This window comes from Ranitomeya imitator, chromosome 2 (assembly GCF_032444005.1).
Source record: "Ranitomeya imitator isolate aRanImi1 chromosome 2, aRanImi1.pri, whole genome shotgun sequence".
NCBI classification, from domain to species: Eukaryota; Metazoa; Chordata; class Amphibia; order Anura; family Dendrobatidae; genus Ranitomeya; species Ranitomeya imitator.
The window spans coordinates 731,646,938-731,667,159 of record NC_091283.1 but is presented as its reverse complement, the minus strand read 5'-3'; the positions used below and the strand labels follow the sequence as shown (position 1 = coordinate 731,667,159).

General features: G+C 43.3%; 1 protein-coding gene across 1 annotated transcript in view; it reads left to right on the top strand.

The window, feature by feature from the left end:
* Positions 1–20,222, top strand: part of LOC138665590 (microsomal triglyceride transfer protein-like) — a 162,694-nt gene that overhangs the window by 101,679 nt on the left and 40,793 nt on the right. The gene's annotated exons all lie outside the window — the stretch shown is intronic.

Below are 20,222 nucleotides of genomic sequence, written 5' to 3'. Positions count from 1 at the left end.
AAAGTAAATAGCGCCCCCCAGAGTCGGATTTTGTCCGGGATCTCGGCTGCCGGGGGTAGCCGAGACCCCAGAGAACATGATTCGGTTTTTTTTTAACCCACCCCGCATTTGCGATCGCCGGTAATTAACCGTTTACCGGCGATTGCAAAAAAAACCAAAAAAAAAACGCGATCTCTTTTTAATTTCTCTATCCTCCGATGTGATCGCACATCAGAGGATAGAGAAAAGGGGTCCCAGGTAGCCCCCCAATACTTACCTATCTCCCCCGATGCTCCTCGTGGCTCCCGGTGGGTGCCGCCATCTTGAAAATGGCGGGCGCATGCGCAGTGCGCCCGCCGGCCGGCCCCGCGAGAATCTTTGGGGTCTCGGCTGTCGGGGGTAGCCGAGACCCCAAAGAGCATGATCGGGGGTCGGTTTTAGCGACCCCTGTTTTGCGATCGCCGGTAATTAACTGTTTACCGGCGACCGCAAAAAAAAAAAAAAAAGAAGCTAAGTGTAATTCTCTGTCCTCTGATGTGATCGCACATCAGAGGACAGAGAAATAGGGGGATTCGGGGACCCTATCATACTCACCTGTGTCCCTGGATCCTCCTGCTGCTCCTCCTGGCCGCCGGCATCTTCTGGGCAAAAGAAAATGGCGGGCGCACGTGCAGTGCGCCCGCCATCTGTCTCCATCTGCCGGCCGGCAGGAGAAGAGCAGTTGGGGCTAAAATTAGGGTTAGGGGTAGGGTTAGGGGTAGGGTTAGGGGTAGGGGTAGGGGTATGGTTAGGGCTAGGGGTAGGGTTAGGGGTAGGGTTAGGGGTAGGGGTAGGGTTAGGGCTAGGGTTAGGGCTAGGGTTAGGGTTAGGGGTAGGGTTAGGGCTAGGGTCAGGGTTAGGGCTAAATTTAGGGTTAGGGTTGGGGCTAAATTTAGAGTTAGGGTTGGCGCTAAATTTAGGGTTAGGCTTCTTTCACACTTACGTCGGTACGGGGCCGTCGCAATGCATCGGCCCGACATACCGATGCACGTTGTGAAAATTGTGCACAACGTGGGCAGCGGATGTAGTTTTTCAACGCATCCGCTGCCCAATCTATGTCCTGGGGAGGAGGGGGCGGAGTTACGGCCACGCATGCGCGGTCAGAAATGGCGGATGCGACGTACAAAAAAAGTTACATTGAATTTTTTTTGTGCTGACGGTCCGCCAAAACACTGATCCAGTGCACTACGGACGCGACGTGTGGCCATCCGTCACGATCCGTCGGCAATACAAGTCTATGGGCAAAAAACGCATCCTGCGGGCACATTTGCAGGATCCGTTTCTTGTCCAAAATGACGGATTGCAACGGATGCCAAACGACGCAAGTGTGAAAGTAGCCTTAGGGCTAGGGTTAGGGTTGGGGCTAAAGTTAGGGTTAGAGTTGGGATTAGGGTTAGGGTTTGGATTAGGGTTGGTATTAGGGTTAGGGTTGGCATTAGGGTTACGCTTGGGATTAGGGTTAGGTTTGGGATTAGGGTTAAGGTTAGGGTTGTGATTAGGGGTGTATTGGGATTAGGGTTAGGTTTGAGGTTAGTGATGAGATTAGGATTAGGGGTGTGTTGGATTTAGGGTTTTGATTAGGGTTATGGTTAGGGTTGACATTAGGGTTGTTTTGGGGTAAGGGTTGGGATTATCGTTAGGGTTAGTGATTAGGATTATGGATCGGGTTGGGATTAGGGTTAGGGGTGTGTTGGAGTTGGGTTGGAGCTAGAATTAGGGGGTTTCCACTGTTTAGGTACATCAGGGGGTCTCCAAACACGACAGCCAATTTTGCGCTCAAAAAGTCAAATGGTGCTCCCTCCCTTCTGAGCTCTGCCGTGCACCCAAACAGTGGGTTACCCCCACATATTTGGCATCAGCATACTCGGGATGAATTGGACAACTTCTGGGGTCCAATTTATCTTGTTACCCTTGTGAAAATAAAAACTTGGGGGCTACAAAATCCTTTTTGTGGAAAAATATATATATATATTTTTTTTATGACTCTGCATTATAAACTTCTGTGAAGCACTTGGGCATTCAAAGTTCTCACCACACATCTATATAAGTTCCTTGGGGGGTCTAGTTTCCAAAACAGGGTCACTTGTGGGGGGTTACTACTGTTTAGGTACATCAGGGGCTCTGCAAACGCAACATAACGCCCACAGACCATTCTATCAAAGTCTGCATTCCAAAAAGGCGCTCCTTCCCTTCCGAGCTCTGCCGTGCGCCCAAACAGTGGTTTACCCCCACATATGGTGCATCAGCGTACTCGGGATAAATTGTGCAACAACAATTGCAGTCCAATTTCTCCTGTTACCCTTGTGAAAAAAAAAAACTTGGGGGCTACAATATCTTTTTTGTGGAAAAAAAAAATATTTTTTATTTTCACGACTCTGCATTCTAACCTTCTGTGAAGCACTTGGGCATTCAAAGTTCTCACCACACATCTAGATAAGTTCCTTGGGGGGTCTAGTTTCCAAAATGGGGTCACTTGTGGAGGGTTTCTACTGGTTAGGTACATCAGGGGCTCTGCAAATGCAACATAATGCCCGCAGACCATTCTATCAAAGTCTGCATTCCAAAATGGCGCTCCTTCCTTCCGAGCTCTGCCGTGCGCCCAAACAGTGGTTTACCCCCACATATGGGGTACCAGCATACTCAGGACAAATTGGACAACAACTTTTGGGGTCCAATTTCTCTTGTTACCCTTGTGAAAATAAAAACTTGGGGGCTAAAAAATCTTTTTTGTGGAAAAAAAATATTTTTTATTTTCACGACTCTGCATTATAAACTTCTGTGAAGCACTTGGGCATTCAAAGTTCTCACCACACATCTAGATAAGTTCCATGGGGGGTCTAGTTTCCAAAATGGGGTCACTTGTGTGGGATTTCTACTGTTTAGGCACATCAGGGGCTCTCCAAACGCGACATGGCGTCCAATCTCAATTCCAGCCAATTCTACATTGAAAAAGTAAAACGGCACTCCTTCTCTTCCAAGCTCTGCGGTGCGCCCAAACAGTGGTTTATCCCCACATATTGGGTATCAGCGTACTCAGGAGAAATTGCACAACAACTTTTGTGGTCTAATTTCTCCTGTTACCCTTGTGAAAATAAGAATTTGTGGGCGAAAAGATCATTTTTGTGTAAACAAAAGCGATTTTTTATTTTCACGGCTCTACTTTATAAACTTCTGTGAAGCACTTGGGGGTTCAAAGTGCTCACCACACATCTAGATAAGTTCCTTAAGGGGTCTAGGTTCCAAAATGGTGTCACTTGTGGGGGGTTTCCACTGTTTAGGCACATCAGGGGCTCTCTAAACGTGACATGGTGTCCGATCTCAATTCCAGCCAATTCTGCATTGAAAAAGTCAAACGGCGCTCCTTCACTTCTAAGTTCTGCGGTGCGCCCAAAAAGTGGTTTACCCCCACATATGGGGTATTGGCGTATTCAGGAGAAATTGCATAACAAAATTTATGGTTACATTTCTGTTTTTACACTTGTGAAAATAAAAAAAATGGTTCTGAATTAAGATGTTTGCAAAAAAAAGTTAAATGTTCATTTTTTCCTTCCACATTGTTTCAGTTCCTGTGAAGCACGTAAAGGGTTAATAAACTTCTTGAATGTGGTTTTGAGAACCTTGAGGGGTGTAGTTTTTAGAATGGTGTCACACTTCATTATTTTCTATCATATAGACCCCTCAAAATGATGGTGTTGTAAAAATAAAATGAGAAATTGCTGGTCAACTTTTAACCCTTATAACTCCCTAACAAAAAAAAATTTTGTTTCCAAAATTGTGCTGATGTAAAGTAGGCATGTGGCAAATGTTATTTATTAACTATTTTTCGTGACATATCTCTCTGATTTAAGGGCATAAAAATACAAAGTTTGAAAATTGCAAAATTTTAAAAATTTTCGCCATATTTCCGTTTTTTCATAAATAATCGCAAGTAATATCGAAGAAATGTTACCACTAACATGAAGTACAATATGTCACGAAAAAACAATCTCAGAATCAGCGGGATCCATTGAAGCGTTCCAGAGTTATAACCTCATAAAGTGACAGTGGTCAGAATTGCAAAAATTGGCCCGGTCATTAAGTACCAAATTGGCTCTGTCACTAAGGGGTTAAGAAGAGAAAAGCAACACGGTCCAGATAGCACCTAAAAAGGTATACATTTATTACAGAAAGCATCATCATTGCAATCATATAGGTACATGTAACAAAATGTAACAAAATTTCATATAAAGACAGTACAAGAGACAAGTTTACATAAGAGATCAGGTAGAGAATGGCATGTGCAACTTAGTCGAGCAATTACATAGTAAAGCGCATAGTGCAGTTCAATAGCTTGAAGGACAGGAGTAGGCTATTAAGACAGTCATTAATGTATAACACATTGGTGATAGAATTGATAGACAAAGTGCTCATAACAGCTATGCCTCCCCATGTCCAATAGGTTGCTGTGATGTAACAGGACACACACCACACAGCCCCAATGTGCGTTTTGCGTTTGCTTCCTCAGGGTGCTATGTCAATCGGTATTGGAAAATGGCGCAATTTTTTTTGTTAACAAACTTTGGAATTGTTTTTCACCGCTTAGATAAAAAAGAGCCTCAACATGTTTGTTGTCTATGAACTCTTAATGACCTGGAGAATCATAATGGCAGGTCAGTTTTATCATTTAGTGAACATAGTTAAAGAGCAGAACAAAAAACTATTGTGGAATTGCATCTTTTTTGCAATTTCACCGCACTTGGAATTTTTTCCCCATTTTCCAGTACACAATATGTTAAAATCAATGGTGTCGTTCAAAAGTACAACTCGTCCCACAAATAACAAGCCCTCACATGGCCATACTGAGGAAAAAATAAAAAAAAGTTATGGCTCTGGGAAGAAGGGGAGCAAAAACGAAAATACCCCCGGTCTTGAAGGGGTTAATACTAACACATGGAGCTTGTGTACAGCCCCATTTTATGACCTTTTTGCAGCGTTAACCCCTTAATCCCATATGACGAACTATCCCGTCAAGGTGACCTGGCTGGGACTTAATTCCCAGGCACGGGATAGTACGTCATAGCGATCAGCTGCGCTCACGGGGGAGCGCGGCCGATCGCAGCCGGGTGTCAGCTGACTATCGTAGCTGACATCCGGCACTATGTGCCAGGAGCGGTCACGGACCTCCCCCGGCACCTTAACCCCCGGCACACTGTGATCAAACATGATTGCAGCGTTTTGGGGGCATAAGGAAGCATCGCGCAGGGAGGGGGATCCCTGCGTGCTTCCCTGAGACCCTCGGTACAAGGCGATGTGCTCACCTTGTACCGAGCGTCTCCTCCCTGCAGGCTCGGATCCAAAATGGCATCGGGGCTACTTCCGGGTCCCGCAGGGAGTAGGCTTACAAGCGGCTTACAAGCAATCTGACCTTATAACATGATCCCCCCCCCTCCCCCGGGGCAATGTTATAAAGTAAAAAAATATTTAGATGTGTAAAAAAAAAAATTCCTAAATAAAGAAAAAAAAATATTGTTCCCATAAATACATTCCTTTATCTAAATAAAAAAAGTACATACAGTGCCTACAAGTAGTATTCAACCCCCTGCAGATTTAGCAGGTTTAATAAGATGCAAATAAGTTAGAGCCTTCAAACTTCAAAGAAGAGCAGGATTTATTAACAGATGCATAAATCTTACAAACCAAAAAGTTTTGTTGCTCAGTTAAATTTTTATAAATTTGAAACATAAAAGTGTGGGTCAATTATTATTCAACCCCTAGGTTTAATATTTTGTGTAATAACCTTTGTTTGCAATTACAGCTAATAATCGTCTTTTATAAGACCTGATCAGGCCGGCACAGGTCTCTGGAGTTATCTTGGCCCACTCCTCCATGCAGATCTTCTCCAAGTTATCTAGGTTCTTTGGGTGTCTCATGTGGACTTTAATCTTGAGCTCCTTCCACAAGTTTTCAATTGGGTTAAGGTCAGGAGACTGACTAGGCCACTGCAACACCTTGATTTTTTGCCTCTTGAACCAGGCCTTGGTTTTCTTGGCTGTGTGCTTTGGGTCATTGTCTTGTTGGAAGATGAAATGACGACCCATCTTAAGATCCTTGATAGAGGAGCGGAGGTTCTTGGCCAAAATCTCCAGGTAGGCCGTGCTATCCATCTTACCATGGATGCGGACCAGATGGCCAGGCCCCTTGGCTGAGAAACAGCCCCACAGCATGATGCTGCCACCACCATGCTTGACTGTAGGGATGGTATTCTTGGGGTCGTATGCAGTGCCATCCAGTCTCCAAACGTCACGTGTGTGGTTGGCTCCAAAGATCTCGATCTTGGTCTCATCAGACTAGAGAACCTTGAACCAGTCAGTCTCAGAGTCCTCCAAGTGATCATGAGCAAACTGTAGATGAGCCTTGACATGATGCTTTGAAAGTAAAGGTACCTTACGGGCTCGTCTGGAACGGAGACCATTGCGGTGGAGTACGTTACTTATGGTATTGACTGAAACCAATGTCCCCACTGCCATGAGATCTTCCCGGAGCTCCTTCCTTGTTGTCCTTGGATTAGCCTTGACTCTTCGGACAAGCCTGGCCTCGGCACGGGAGGAAACTTTCAAAGGCTGTTCAGGCCGTGGAAGGCTAACAGTAGTTCCATAAGCCTTCCACTTCCGGATGATGCTCCCAACAGTGGAGACAGGTAGGCCCAACTCCTTGGAAAGGGTTTTGTACCCCTTGCCAGCCTTGTGACCCTCCACGATCTTGTCTCTGATGGCCTTGGAATGGTTCTTTTGTCTTTCCCATGTTGACCATGTATGAGTGCTGTTCACAAGTTTGGGGAGGGTCTTAAATAGTCAGAAAAGGCTGGAAAAAGAGATAATTAATCCAAACATGTGAAGCTCATTGTTCTTTGTGCCTGAACTACTTCTTAATACTTTAGGGGAACCAAACAGAATTCTGGTGGGTTGAGGGGTTGAATAATAAATGACCCTCTGAAAAGACTTTTCACAATTTAAAAAAAAAATAAACAAAGAAATAACATTCTTTTTTGCTGCAGTGCATTTCACACTTCCAGGCTGATCTACAGTCCAAATGTCACAATACCAAGTTAATTCCAAATGTGTAAACCTGCTAAATCTGCAGGGGGTTGAATACTACTTGTAGGCACTGTATATTTAGTATTGCCGCGTCCGTAGCAACCCCATCTATAAAATTGTCCCACTAGTTAACCCCTTCAGTGAACACCGTAAAAAAAAAGCGCCAAAAACTACATTTTATTATCATACTGACGAACAAAAAGTGGAATGGCACACGATCAAAAACACAGATATAAATAGCCATTATACCGATGAAAACGTCATCTTATCCCGCAAAGAAAGAGCTGCCATACAGCATCATCAGCGAAAAAAAAAAAGTTATAGTCCTCCTCAGGACTATAATTCTTTTTTCTATAAAATAGTTTTTATCATATAAAAGCGCCAAAACATAAAAAAATGATAGAAATGAGGTATCGCTGTAATCGTACTGACCCGAAGAATAAAACTGCTTTATCAATATTACCAAACGCGGAACAGTATATACGCCCCCCCCCCCCCAAAAGGAATTCATGAATAGCTGTTTTTTGGTCATACTGCCTCACAAAAATCGGAATAAAAAGCGATAAAAAAAGTCACGTGCCCGAAAATGTTACCAATAAAAACATCAACTCGTCCCGCAAAATTACAAGACCTCACATGACTCTGTGGACCAAAATATGAATAAATTATAGCTCTCAAAATGTGGTAGCACAAAAAAATATTTTTTGCAATAAAAAGCGTCTTTTAGTGTGAGACAGCTGCCAATTATGAATATCCGCAAAGAAAAAAACGCTATAAAAGTAAATCAAACCCCCCTTCATCAGCCCCTTAGTTAGGGAAAAATAAAAAAATTAAAAAAATGCCTTTATTTCCATTTTCCCGTTAGGGCTAGGGTTAGGGTTAGGGCTAGTGTTTGGGTTAGGGTTGGGGCTAGGGTTGGGGCTAGGGTTAGGGCTAGGGTTAGGGCTGGGGTTTGGCTTGGGGTTAGGGCTAGGGTTAGGGTTGGGGCTAGGATTAGGATTGGGGTTGGGCTAAGGTTGGGGCTAGGGTTAGGGTTTGAATTACATTTACGGTTGGGATTAGGGTTCGGGGTGTGTCAGGGTTAGGGGTGTGGTTAGGGTTGGGGTTAGGGGTGTGGTTGGGTTAGGGTTTCAGTTAGAATTGGGGTTTTCATTGTTTAGGCACATCAGGGGCTCTCCAAACGCGACATGACGTCCGATCTCAATTCCAACCAATTCTGCGTTGAAAAAGTAAAACAGTGCTCCTTCCCGTCCGAGCTATTCCGTGCACCCAAACAGGGGTTTACCCAAACATATGGGGTATTAGCGTACTCAGGACCAATTGGACAACAACTTCTGGGGTCCAATTTCACTTGTTACCCTTGGGAAAATAAAAATTTGGGGGCCTAAAAAAACATTTTTGTGGGAAAAAAATGATTTTTTATTTTCACGGCTCTGCGTTATAAACTGTAGTGAAACACTTGGGGGTTCAAAGTTCTCACAACACATCTAGATAAGTTCCTTGGGGGTCTAGTTTCCAATATGGGGTCACTTGTGGGGGGTTTCTACTGTTTAGGTACATTAGGGGCTCTGCAAATACTACGTGACGCCTGCAGACCAATCCATCTAAGTCTGCATTCCAAATGGCGCTCCTTCCCTTCCGAACTCTGCCATGCGCCCAAACTATGGTTCCCCCACACATATGGGGTATCAGCGTACTCAGGACAAATTGGACAACAACTTTTGGGGTCCAATTTCTCCTGTTACCCTTGGGAAAATACAAAGCTGGCGGCTAAAAAATAATATTTGTGGAAAAAATAATACTTTTTATATTTCACGGCTCTGCGTTATAAACTGTAGTGAAACACTTGGGGGTTCAAAGCTATCACAACACATCTACATAAGATCCTTAGGGGGTCTAATTTCTAAAATGGTGTCACTTGTGGGGGATTTCAATGTTTAGGCACATCAGGGGCTCTCCAAACGCAACATGGCGTCCCATCTCAATTCCAGTCAATTTTGCATTGAAAAGTCAAATGGCTCTCCTTCGCTTCCGAGCTCAGCCATGCGCCCAAACAGTGGTTTACCCCCACATATGGGGTATCGGCATACTCAGGAAAAATTGTACAACAACCTTTGGGGTCCATTTTCTCCTGTTACCCTTGGTAAAATAAAACAAATTGGAGCTGAAGTAAATTTTTTGTGAAAAAAAAAATTATTTAAACATTCCAAAAATTCCTGTGAAACACCTGAAGGGTTAATAAACTTCTAGAAGGTGGTTTTGAGCACCTTGAGGGGTGCAGTTTTTAGAATGGTGTCACACTTGGTTATTTTCTATCATATAGACCCCTCAAAATGACTTCAAATGAGATGTGGTCCCTAAAAAAAATGGTGTTGTAAAAATGAGAAATTGCTGGTCAACTTTTAACCCTTATAACTCCCTAAAAAAAAAACATTTTGGTTCCAAAATTGTGCTGATGTAAAGTAGACATGTGGGAAATGTTACTTATTAAGTATTTTGTGACATATCTCTGTGATTTAATTGCATAAAAATTCAAATTTGGAAAATTGCGAAATTTTCAAAATATTTGCCAAATTTCTGTTTTTTTTCACAAATAAACGCAGGTAATATCATAGAAATTTTACCACGTTCATGAAGTACAATATGTCACGAGAAAACAATGTGAGAATCACCGGGATCCGTTGAAGCGTTCCAGAGTTATAGCCTCATAAAGGGACAGTGGTCAGAATTGTAAAAATTGGCCCGGCCATTAACGTGCAAACCACCCTCGGGGGTAAAGCGGTCAACATGCAAACCACCCTTGGGGTTTAAGGGGTTAAAATTTATTTAAATAATTTAAAGAAACACAGCGTGGGGACCCCTCTATTCTTTGATAAGCAGCCGTTCTGCTGCGCCCTCTGCTGGTTGTCCTCATATGAACTCGAGCCTGGGAGCTTTCTAGGAAAGTTCCCACGATCTAGGAACAGCCAGCAGAGGGCGCCTCATCGCAAATGAAGGTAAATATAGATCATTGACCTACTTTACCTTCATTTTCCGGGGTTTTTGCAGCCATGAGCATCATTGCATTAGCAAAGCTCGTGGATGCAAATTATTTTAACCCCTTCAGATGGATTTACATCGTTGGACGTTACAGATCTGCGGAGGGTAAGGATATTGTTGGTTTATTATGTTTTTTTTGTTACAGAACGAGGGTCTTCAGTGACTGGATTGGGCGTAGAATAAAATACTCCAACAACCATTGTTTTTATTTCATTAAAATAATTTTAAATAATGTGTTTGTGTTTTATTTAACCCTTTACTACAATTGGATTAATAATGGATAGGTGTCATAATTGACGCCTCTCCATTATTAATTAGGCTTAATGTCACCTTACAATAGCAAGGTGGCATTAACCCTTCATTACCCCATATCCCACCGCTACACGGGAATGGGAAGAGAGTGGCCAAGTGCCAGAATAGGCGCATCTTCCAGATGTGCCTTTTCTGGGGTGGCTGGGGGCAGGTGTTTTTAGCCAGGGGGGGGGGCCAATAACCGTGGACCCTCTCCAGGCTATTAATATCTGCCCTCAGTCACTGGCTTTACTACTCTGGCGGAGAAAATTGCGCGGGAGCCCACGCCAATTTTTTCCGCCATTTAACCCTTTAATTTAGTAGATAGAACGGCCAAATTTTGCAGATACACACTACTGACATTAGTAGTGTGGAATCTGCAAAAAAAATGGAGAGAAGACATGGTTTACTGTATGTAAACCATGTCTCAAATCATGTCGGGTTTAGGAAGGAGAAAGAAATAGCCGGTAATTGAATTACCGGCTTTCAAGCTGTATAGCGCTGGAATAAATATTAATATATATACATATATGTGTCTACTGACATATATATATATATATATATATATATATATATATTTTTTTTTTTTTTGGGACACATGGATCACTTCTATAGCGGTATGTTGGTTTTGCAAGCCTGCGAGAAAACCACGCAGTACGGATGCCATACGGATTACATACGGAGGATGCCATGTGCAAAAAACGCTGACACACCCTGCCTACGGAGGAGCTACGGACCACTATTTTCGGGACTTTTCAGCGTATTACGGCGGTAATATACGGACCGTATTGTTTTACGCTGTGTGTGACGCCGGCCTTATTAGCATCAGCAGGGATAGGCTGATGGGAGTAATAGTCTCATCAGCCACTGCCTGCTCTTTTATCACTTAAAAGTAACTCTCATCCTTCTCCCCTGCTCACACCGATCGCCTGCAGAGCAGGGGAGAATGATGAGAGCCATGTTCAGCACTCTGAACCGGAGAACAGCGTTTACTATAATGCCTGGCGCCCGTCCGTGTGGTACTGATGCGGCACACGAGTGCAACATGTGTACCACAGGTATTACACACATGGACACTGACATCTCATGTACCGGAAATATCAGGACGTGTGAAAGAGACCTTATAGCGAATTTTTATGTTTTGCTGCTGTCACACACTAAAGAGACGCTTTTCATTGCAAAAAATTGTTTTTGCATGGCCACATTTTGAGAGCTATAATTTTTCCATATTTTGGCCCACAGAGTTATGTGAGGTCTTGTTTTTTGCGGGACGAGTTAACCTTTTTATTGTTACCATTTTTGGGCATGTGACATTTTTTGAGCGCTTTTTATTCCAATTTGGGGAGGCAGAATGAATAAAAACCAGCAATTCATGAATTTCTTTTGGGGGGGTTTATAATGTTCGGTGTATAGTAAAATTGATAAAGCAGTTCTATTCTTTGCATCAGTACAATTACAACGATAACTCATTTATATTTTTTTATGTTTTTGCGCTTTTATACAATAAAAACTATTTTATAGAAAAAAAATAATTATTTTTGCATCACTTTATTCTGAGAGCTATAACTTTTTTATTTTTCCGCTCATGGAGCTGTATGGTGGCTTGTTTTTTGCAGGATAAGGCTACTTTCACACTAGCGTTAACTGCAATACGCTAAAATGCGTCGTTTTGCCGAAAAAATGCATCCAGCAAAATATTTTGCTGGATGCGTTTTTTCCCCATAGACTTGTATTGGCGACGCATTGCGTCGAATTGGCATACGTCGGTATACGTCTTTCGACGGATGCGTCGAAATTAGGCGACACGTCGTCTGGAAAAACGTAGATTGTAACGTTTTTTGGCTCCGACAATAAAACGTGTCTCGGCGCATCCTGCGGCATGCGTCTTTTGCTACAATGAAAGTCTATGAGCGACGGATGCGTCGAGACACGTCGTACGACGCAATGCAGCGCTGCAATACGTTTTTTTTCTACTGAGCATGCTCAGAAACAGGATTTTTTATCTAATTGGCCAGACATCCCCAAATCTATATAAACCTGGTCTGGGCCTTCAACCCCACATATGCCAGCAAGAAGCCAAGAAGAAAGAAGAAGCCTCCAGCCAGCCGGACACCAAGACCCCAGCCAGACACCAAGACCCCAGCCTGGACACCAAGACCCCAGCCTGGACACCAAGACCCCAGCCTGGCAGCAAGACCCCAGCCTGGCAGCAAGACCCCAGCCTGGCAGCAAGACCCCAGCCGGACACCAAGACCCCAGCCGGACACCAAGACCCCAGCCTGGCAGCAAGGACCAGACACACTCCAACAGTGTGAGTATATTGCCATTTGTGTGTGTGTGTGTGTGTGTGTATGTGTGTGTGTGTGTGTATGCATTTGTGTATGCCGTACTGACTACAGCAAGAGCTTTTAAAACCTGAATCCAACCTGAGGCCTGCCGTCGTCCTGCAACAGCCAGTGCCCTGCTACAGTCCAGATCTACCCTGAGGCCTGCCACTGTGAAGACATCAAGCTCCAGCCGGAGGACTGATGGCCGTGTGTGTGTGTGTGTGTGTGTGTATTTTTGTACTGCTGTGTGCTTTTGTATGTATGTGTTCATGTGCCTGCACCTTATTATGCCTTCGTCAATATTACGCCTGTTCATGTGTTATGCTTGCGTTATGATTCTGCTTGCAGGTATGTTTGTGTGTGTCTTGTTGGTTGCATGTGCATTTGTCAATGCTATATTAGTTAATGTTGTTTTTTGATGTATTTACTAAAGGTACCGTCACACTGAGCGACGCTGCAGCGATACCGACAACGATCCGGATCGCTGCAGTGTCGCTGTTTGGTCGCTGGAGAGCTGTCACACAGACAGCTAACCAGCGACCAACTATGCCGGTAACCAGGGTAAACATCGGGTTAAGCGCAGGGCTGCGCTTAGTAACCCGACGTTTACCCTGGTTACCATCCTAAAAGTAAAAAAAACAAACGCTTCATACTTACCTTCCGCTGTCTGTCCCCGGCGCTCTGCTTCTCTGCTCTGGCTGTGAGCACAGCGGCCAGAAAGCAGAGCGGTGAAGTCAACGCTCTGCTTTCCGCCCGCTGTGCTCACAGTGAGTGCAGGAAAGCACAGCGCTAAACAGACAGCGGAAGGTAAGTATGATTTTTTCTTTTTTTTTACTTTTATGCTGGTAACCAGGGTAAACATCGGGTTACTAAGCATGGCCCTGCGCTTAGTAACCCGATGTTTACCCTAGTTACCAGCGAATACATCGCTGAATCGGCGTCACACATGGCGATTCAGCGATGTCTGCAGGAAATCCAGTGATGAAATAAAGTGCTGGACTTTCTGCAGTGTCCAACGACATCACATCAGGATTCTGATCGCTGCTGTGTGTCAAAATGAACGATTTCGCTAGCCAGGACGCTGCAACGTCACGGATCGCTAGCGATATCGTTCAGTGTGACGGTACCTTTAGTATAGTGGTTTGTGTAGCATGTGGGGTTATTTTTTTTTTTAATTGGATGTATTATTGCAAAGCCTAGTGGTCTGCAGCTTGTGGTTAGAATGTGTGAGTGTTTTTTTTTTAAAAAAATGTTGATTTTTTTAATTAACTGTTGAAACCATTCCCAGTTGATGTACTTGTATTTAAAATAAAGAGCATTTCTGCTCCATTGTGATTTAAAAAAAAAACAAAAAACAAAAAAAATTATTAATAAAATGTTTATTAAAAAATTGTCCGTAGTATAATTTCATAAAGGTAAATTTAAAACAGGTGTATGTACCAATGGTTACACATGCAAGACAGAGTTGGTTGAGGGCTCACTTTTTACTAAAGGTTATCCTTTGAAAGGTTTTTTGGGGGAGGTAATTTTTTTTTTTTTTTTAAATAACTGAAAAATATTTTTAAAGGTGTCTCACATTTAAAAAATTTTTTTTTTTTTGGGACATGGAAAAGAATGGTATAACGTGCACCTGTTTTTGGGTTTTGGTGTTCACCTATTTCTCACATTTTAACAGGGTGTTTATTGGTAAACATTACCTATTTCTGCGGTGGTCTAACTATAAATCCATTATACTTATTATATTGCAGATAGAGTAGGGACCACAGTGACCGCCCGTAGCCACCAGGACCGCATCCAGAAATTCTTAAAAGTAAGTTTTGAAGACCCCAAATCTGCTACTTCAATGTGTAGAGCAGATTGCAAGTGTCTTTTAACTTACAGACCCACCAGGACCACAGCTACCAGGACCACAGCTACCAGGACCACAGCTACCTGGACCACAGCCACCTGGACCACAGCCACCTGGACCGCATCCAGAAATTCTTAAAAGTAAGTTTTGAAGACCCCAAATCTGCTACTTCAATGTGTAGAGCAGATTGCAAGTGTCTTTTAACTTACAGACCCACCAGGACCACAGCTACCAGGACCACAGCTACCAGGACCACAGCCACCTGGACCGCATCCAGAAATTCTTAAAAGTAAGTTTTGAAGACCCCAAATCTGCTACTTCAATGTGTAGAGCAGATTGCAAGTGTCTTTTAACTTACAGACCCACCAGGACCACAGCCACCGGCCTTAGCCAACAGGAACAAAATGTCCTCTTCTGACAGCCCTCCTCCACAGCAACAGCGCGTATCGGTAAGTTAATTTTTTTTTTTTTTTTAAATTTACATTTTTTTTTTTCACTACATGCATTTATTATGTTTAAACAGGAATCAGAATCCGATGAGGAGCTGTCAGAAGGGACCGAGACGGGTGGAGACATACAAGTGGAGGAGGAAGCAAGTGTAAGTAGTGGTGAAACACTGGCTTCACACATCACACTGCACCATACACTAAACATAATTTCATATATAACGTAACACAGAAAACATATACATACATTAAAGCTAATTTTTTTATCCTTTATTTCAGTCTCTTGCTGCTGCTGCTGAACTTCCAGCACAGCATGAAGGTTCTCCCAGGCGCTCCCAGAGTCGGCGGAATTGACGCCGCGGTCGGCCATCAGTGAGTTGTTTTTTTGTGGGGCTTCGATTGTTAATTTTTTTGTTTCAGTCTACTAATTTTTCTTTCTTTCTTTTTTTTTTTTTCTCACAGGCTTCACAGTGTGCTCCCGCAGAAGATTCAGATATTGAAATCGAAGCCCTCATCGAGGAGGTTCGTGAGCGGGAGCCACTGTGGAACATGGCTGACCGCAGGCATGCTGATACCAGTGTCACCCGTCGGCTCTGGTTGGAAGTATGCCGGAACATCTTTCCGAGGTGGGAGGACCTTCTTCCACAGCAGCAGAGCAAACTATGTAAGTATTCACTTTTCAGTGATGTTTAGAGCTGAATGTAATGTCTTGCATTTACCAATTTTTTTTTTCTTCATTCCTGTCTTCACAGGTGGCAAGGTTAGGAAGCGGTGGCGGTCACTGAGGGATCGCTTTAAGAGGGAATTTAACCAGGAGATGCAGGCCCCGAGTGGCTCAGCAGGAAGGAAGAAGAGGAGGTACAGATATGGCCCTGCCCTCTCCTGAGGCAAACCATGCTGAGTAGAGTGTAAGTATTCAACATCCCAGTAAGAACCTGTCTAATCACAAAACTTTTGTTTCAGTCCGGGCTTTTCCATATCAATATATTAATTTTTTTTTTCTTTCACAGCACCTTCTCCAGCCACCGTACGCCTGCATCTTCCTCTGCGCCCTCTGGAGCGATCCCTCCTGAGTCCGCCACCGGGGACCACATCGGTAGGCCCCACACCTCTGACCCCTTTGTCCCCTCCATTTCATCCACCTCAGGCACAGTAGCGCAGCCTTCATTACTCGCATCTGATGCTCAACAAATAGCGTTCCCTTTACCCCACCCCTCTGACCCTGCCACCTCTACACCACCGTTAGGCTCGTGGCGGCAGCGTCAGAGGGGTCAGGAAAGGAGCTATGCTCCTGAGTTCTTGCATCTAAATGCAGGCTTCCAAAGTTCTTTCAAAATTTTGGGAGAACAAGTGACTGCTGGTTTCAACATGGTGCAATCACGCATGAGTGAAACCCACCATGAAATCAGCAGTCGCTTGGATAGGCTGCATTTAGATGTAAGTCAAGCTCCGGCGAATCTTTTTTTTCAATCCATGCTCAGGAGCATGGAAAAGCTTTCTTTTGATCAGTAGATGCGGGTAATGAATAGCTGCCATAACGCTCTGCTCAAGGTCATAAACGAACCCCAATCTACCCCCACACCTCCCAGTCACCATTTCCACATCATGCCCCCCAATATCAGCGTCAGTCCCACTACCAAACCAGGCCCACAAACCCAATGTATTCCCCAGTATTTTCTTCTTCTTCCTTCCCCAGCTTTTCACCATTCAGTTACACAACTACCCCAACACAACCCCCCTCTGGTCAGCCTCCTGCTTTACAACACCCTTCTGCAGAACAAACAAGTAGGGTTTCCCCAATCCCACCTACCGATGTGGTCCAACATTCCAGCCCCTCCTCCCAAAGTTACTCCACCCGACAATACCAGGACTTGTAGTCCCACATTTGTAAAAGTTTTTTACATTTTGAAAAAAAAATTTTTTGGGAAAATAAAAACAAAATGTTTTTCTAATATGCTAAAAAAAAATGTTTTAAATAAAAATCTTACCGGTTTAAAATCTACTCTGTGTGTTGATTCATTAAGGTAATAGGGTAAATATGAAAGGTTCTAAAGTGAAAAGAAACACCAGACGTTTTAAAGGTATAACAAAATGGTTTTATATTAGCAAGCAAACCACACTTTGGTTTTTTTTTTTTGTTGCAAAAAAACCGCAATTTTGACATAAACAACAAAAGCCATGAAAAACATGTCATCCGCCCAACAGGTGACAAAAAATAATCCGCAAACTGGTCCCTCATCCTACTAACAGAACTGGTGGAGCGAACAGAGGCACTGCGGTAATCCCACAAGGTTGTCTCCAGTTCTTCGTCATCCAAGGTAACGGGCTCCTTTGAAATGACAAAATTATGGAGCACCACACATGCCTTGACAACATCGTCTACAGTTTTGGTTTCCAGTTTTATTGCCGTCAGCAGAACTCTCCACTTTGCCGTCAATATACCGAAAGAGCACTCTACTACTCTTCTTGCTCTGGTAAGACGGTAATTAAATACCCGCTTGGTACGGTGTAATTCACGGCTGCTGTATGGTTTCAGTAGGTGCGGCGACAGTTGAAAGGCTTCATCACCTACACACACATATGGCATGGCTGGTTCACTTGTTCCTGGGAGCGGTCTTGCTGGCGGGAAATTGCATGTATCTCCATACAGGCAACGACCCATTGGAGAGTTTTTAAAAACTTGGGAGTCGTTGGACCGGCCATACGCTCCTATGTCCACAGCAAGGAATCGGCAGTTGGCGTCTGCAATAGCCATGAGTACAATGGAAAAGTATTTTTTATAGTTATAGTACTCTGATCCTGTTCCTGCCGGTTTAGCAATCCTTATGTGTTTGCCGTCCACGGCACCAACACAATTTGGGAAATTGCAAATTCTCTCAAATTGTTCGGAACTTCTCAACCAGATTTCCATTGATGGTTGTGGGATATACTCCGGCTGTAAAGTGTCCCAAATCGCCCGACATGTGTCCTTCACAATTCCACCAATAGTGGAAATTCCCAGCCTGAATTGGAAATGGAGTGAAGTCAGAGACTCACCCGTAGCTAGGAAGCTGCAGAAAAAGAAAAAAATGTAAAAAAAAATTGCACAGACCATCAACCAAAAAAAGCAGTGGAATGGCCTCAAACAACCCAACAAATTCATGCTGCAGAAAATGGTGCGCAATGTGTCAGCGCAGTTTTTTCTGCAGCATGTAATAACATTCAATATGAGCAATGACACAAGAAAAAACAACCAGTGGAATGGCCTCAAACAAACCAAAAAATTACATGCTGCAGAAAATGCTGCACAATGTGTCAGCGCAGTTTTTTCTGCAGCATGTAATAACATTCAATATGAGCAATCACATAAAAAAAAGATGCTTACCGCAGTGTCACCAGGAGCCGCTCCGCCGGTGTGATGGCAAGCCTCATCCTTGTGTCCTGCCTTTGGATGACATCCTCTTGTTTTCCAACCAAATAATCGAAATGTTCCATCCTCATCCGTACATAATTAAAGAATTTCTGTGGGTTGCACCGCAACTCCAGATAGAGAGTGGACTGGACACCCCTGGTCATCCGCAGTTCATTGATCGGATGTATCCAGAATTGTCGCACTCTCCGTTGCATCCTCCGTCTTTCTGCTGCCGCCTCCTTCTCCCGCACTATGATATCCAGGCGATTCGTCTCAAATATAACCTCAGTAACCAAACTCGAAATCCTCCCAATTACACCATCCATCCTTGCCACTAAACTAAAACCCTCAAAGATGGCCTGTAAATACAGTCAGTATATAGATTTCCCTTAGTTTCCAGTAGCCAAACAAATTTTGGTGCCTCCCATTTTAACAACGGATCCGTCGTAAAAACGGATGCAACGGATGGTAAAAACGTATGCAACGCATCCAGCATTTCAACGCAACCGTTTATCGGATTTGCGACGGATCCGTCGAAATGCTGTATGCGTTGCATACGTTTTGCAGTTTTTTGACGCATCCGTTTTTTCGGGAAAAAGACGTTTTTGTGATGGTTTGCAGTTAACGCTAGTGTGAAAGTAGCCTAAGATGACGTTTTGAAGCAGTACCATCTTTATTTATATCCATCTTTTTCATTGCGTTATTCCACTTTTTTTTTGGCGTTATGATGATAAAGCATTTTTTTTGCCTTTTTTTTATAAAAAATTTTATGGTGTTCACTAAAGGGGTTAACTACTGGGACAGTTTTATAGGTCGGGTCATTGCAGACCATTGCGATACCAAATATGTGTACTTTTATTGTTTATATTTTTTTTCATTCAAATATTTATTTAGTGATAGAATATATAATGATTTTTTATAATTATTTTTAATTTAAAAAAAAAATATTTTTACAATGATTTTTTTTTTTAAATGTTACTTTTATCTAACTTTTTTACTTTGTCCCATTATGGGACCATCATTTTTTGCAGGCTGATCGCTTCAAGAGCATGCAGATGAAGCAGCATCTGCATGCTCTGGAAGATGTCAGCGCTGCACTGACAGGGAGACTTGCTGATCATGCACTGCGCATGACCAACAAGTTTCCTTGATCTGGTGACCTGGATGTCATCATGATGACATCTGCTCAACATGGCAACGATCAGGACCCCGCGTCACACCGCGGGGTCTCCCATCCAAAGTCAGTGGGGCTGTCAGCCCTGTGCCGGCTTCCGGAATGCTGTGATCGTGTTCATTCGCAGTATTTCGGGGGTGAAAGTGCCAGACATGCAGAGAAGCATCGATGAATAGTCGGCCTTGAATATTTCTAGCAGACAAAAAAAAAAAATCGTGTTGCTATGGAAACAAATATTAACTCTGACAATTGCACATGTTAAGTTTTCGCAGAAATGATTATGTCATTTTGAAATGTTGATTAAGAAAAGTTACCATGTCGGGTAAAGATTCGAACTTCAGCAAAAACTTTTCAAAGCCGTCCAGTTTCTGCAGATTAATGCGCCCGACCACAAGTCTCGTGTTGCCCTGTAAAAACTCAGCATTGATTTTGTTGATCACCTGCCGTATTTTCCTAATTTTGCTCCATCTGTTATCTCTCTATGAAACTGAAATTATCATTGAAAGGATGAAAATTTCCGACAAATGAGATGGTAATTGATGTTGTGGCGTCGTCGTTTGCAGAACAAGATAACATGTTTTTTGCACGACTCAGAAGTTCCCAACTACTCCAGT